Consider the following 3,414-nt stretch of genomic DNA (forward strand, 5'->3'; position numbering starts at 1 on the left):
TTTTTGACGAAGTTATTCTATCTTGAAGTTTGCCTGCTGCTTCTCAACAAAATTAAAGTTATTTAAAATCAGCGTTAAAAAACCAAATTCAAATTTCACATATCCCCGCGAAGAATGGTCGCGAAGCGATATTTGAAGAAACATTTTAAAGCCATAACAAATTTCTTTAATTGTAAATTAAGTTTAACATTTTTCCTTTAAAATGGTTTTTAACTATTACTACAATTTTTTTTACTGAGTGGTTTGAAGTGAATAGTATATTTTCTAGTCCTTTCGCTAAAAATTTCTAAAAATTTTGCCGCCGGTATTAGCATTACCCGAGGTGTACCACGGGGAGGTAGAACGTCTCTATTAGAGAATTGCAACTATATAAATAGCATCATTGTAGAGTGAGATTAAGCTAGATAACAACGATTTTTCTCTCGTACAATTTCGATGAAAAATGACTACCATTTCAGGTGGCCAGACTCTGATTAGAAAATCTCTAATTAAACTTAGAGACCCTTTAATCAGAGACTGGCCATAAGGATTTCGTCAAATTTTTTCAAGCGAGAAAAAAGTATAGGCTATCTCACTCTTCCACCGATAACGATGTGTATGCATGATGTTATTGGTGGAAGAGTGAGATAGCCTATACTGTTTTCTCGTTTGAAAAAATTTGACGAAATCCTTGGCTGTGTTCCAAAATTATTTGCCAGCGCTGGCAGCACTGTCAACAACGTTCCAAAAATTATCGTAGCACGCTGTGGCAGTGCTGCGAGAGAGTAAAGTCACTAATTTTGTCGTCATTTCTTGCTGCGGCTGCTGTGGCTGAAGAGGTGAGGCAGCTACAGCATCCAAGATGGCGAATATCGTTCCAATTTGAAATGCGTATTCACATCAATTGCATGCTTCTTAATGTTACGTCCGCGGTACATATAAAACTTGTTCAGGAATATCCCCAGGCAAATCACAAATTTTCTTTACCTCAATATACCGGCAGGACATGAAAACCGCCAGGATCGTTCCTGACGCCTTCCTCACCACATGCGCCTTACCAGCGCATTTTGAAAAGGAATCTTTCGAAAACGCCCTCGGGATAACCGAGTTAGTTAATTAGCTAAGATAGTCAGTTCTTAAGTTTTCGGGGCCGAGGTTCGGTCAAAAGAAAAGGTCTCTTCCAGACCGTCGCGATTCCCAATTCAAACTCAAGTCTAAATTCAATTTCCATTGCTATTCCTATTAGTAATTTCGTCTAGTTATATAAGTAGACCTTACTTAACTTTGTTAATTTTAACCGCGTTTAAATATTAAATCCCTGGTAGCAAGCTGACGTCAAAATGACGTCATTTGACGTCAAAAAGACGTCATTTGACGTCAAAATGACGTCAAAATGACGTAGCTTGCTACCTGAGATTGTAGCATAAGCTTAATCATGTATTTGGTGTAACTTAGTAATCATAAAATATACAAGTTATTCTTTTTTGAGCATATACAAATACGTGTGTGCAATTTCTCTCGACGGAACCTTCCTTTTGTAACCGGCATTCATCGCGCGTGATCACTCTTTACTTAAACTTGCGAATTGGATGTGCGAATGAACGGCAACCAGCACTGAACCAATCTCCACGCATCAACGACGGGCCTGACCAATAGAATCCGGACCGGCCTGCACGCGCTGTACCACGGACCGCGCCATCGGAGAGCTATTGCTAGGATTCATGAGGCAATCACCGTATGGTAAGTGTAATTTGTGTCCCACTTCACATGGTAACGAGGCTATAAGTGGATGTATGTGCTCAGCTTTGATGTACCGTAATAAGAAAGCTGATGATAACAAATGCCCCGAGTGTTACACCCTATTGGCGGCCGCCGAGAAGGCCAAGTATCTAGGAACATTACGGCACTACATCCACCTAGGATTTGCCGAAAGATTCGAAACTTGTAGCGCATGTCCAGTGTCCTTGGCTACTGTCCGTCACATCTCGAATTGTTGCGATTGCCCGGAAGTCTTAAAAGAATAATTCACCCTTTTTCTAAATAGAGAGGGAGATACTCCCTGGATCTCTCAAGATTCGACCATACTCGCCATGTTGAGCACCCCCTTTTAACTCATTTTAGCAGTTAAAACTGGACAAATCTCCCATTCCTTTATTTTTACCGATAACAACCGCGTAATCTCGTACTCGCTACCGGTCCCAGGTTTGTCCAGGCATTAATTACCGACGGTCGAACCTCGGGACGTAACACTAAAATTGGAATGCTGTTGGTAGTATGTTTTTATGACGACATACCTGCAGCGCTGGCAATCAATTTTAGAACACAGCCCTTATGCCAGTTTCTGATTAAAGGGTTTCTAATTAAACCTAGAGTCCCTATAAGAGAGTCACGACATGAGAGGTGACGGCCTCGTAATTGGTCGCCGCCATTTCTAGATGCTTTCGATGTGTTAGTGAATCTGTGAATTGGTGTGAGCAACTGTTTCATGATGTAATAATACAAACAGGCGCGAACGCGTCTATTTGTGTAACGTGTTATTTCCGGCCGGCCCCCAGCAATGACGTCCTTCCGGTCTTATGTCTTGACTCTCTTAGGCCGCGGTCCGATACACGCTCACAACACTTAAAAATCATTTCATCCTTGTTGTTTGTCAAATGTTAAACGAAGACAAACAATGCTCATGAGCGTTGTCAGCATGATTCGGACCACGGCCTTATAAGAACTCTAATTAAACCCGATTAAGGGTGCCATCTACGCGCAGTCAGAAATACTAACGTTAATACTAATATTCTGTTCCATACTTCTGTGTTTCTTGTACAGGGTGTTACAGATACATACTAGGCAGTACGACGGGTTGCGCGGCAAATTTTGCATGGTCAAGCGTGGTTTAATAGACAATGGGAGACAGTGACTTTATACATTATAAAGTTTATACTAGAAAGTTTTATTATTTATGTTATAAAGCTTATGTTATAAAGTCACTGTCATTGTCTATTAAACCACGCTTGGCCATGCAAAGTTTGTCGCGCAACCCGTCGTACTGCCAGTGCCTAGTATGTATCTGTAACACCCTGTACATATACGCTTTTCCTTTCTTTTTCTTTCTTTCTTTTCATTTGCTTTTTCTTTTTGTTCAATTTCCTTTCTTTTTATGGGGTGGCACCTCATCTATGCGGCTATGTCTTTTCCAATGTTCTTTTCTATTGAAAGATTCATCTATAAAGTCCACACACATTTTAAACTATTATTATGTTACGTCCAGACTCCACTGTTCTTTTCTTCGAACCTTCGTCATCACCATAAGGGTCATTAATAAGTAACACTAGTAGACCAACTGTATTTGTCATAGGAAGTTTCGATAGCTGCGAGCCGATTAACGTTCGCCCCTTTTTTCTTTCCACTCGGGCACAGTCGTTAAGGATTATAACCGAAACA

This window comes from Trachymyrmex cornetzi, unplaced genomic scaffold, assembly GCF_001594075.2.
Source record: "Trachymyrmex cornetzi isolate Tcor2-1 unplaced genomic scaffold, Tcor1.1 scaffold180, whole genome shotgun sequence".
Taxonomy (NCBI): domain Eukaryota; kingdom Metazoa; phylum Arthropoda; class Insecta; order Hymenoptera; family Formicidae; genus Trachymyrmex; species Trachymyrmex cornetzi.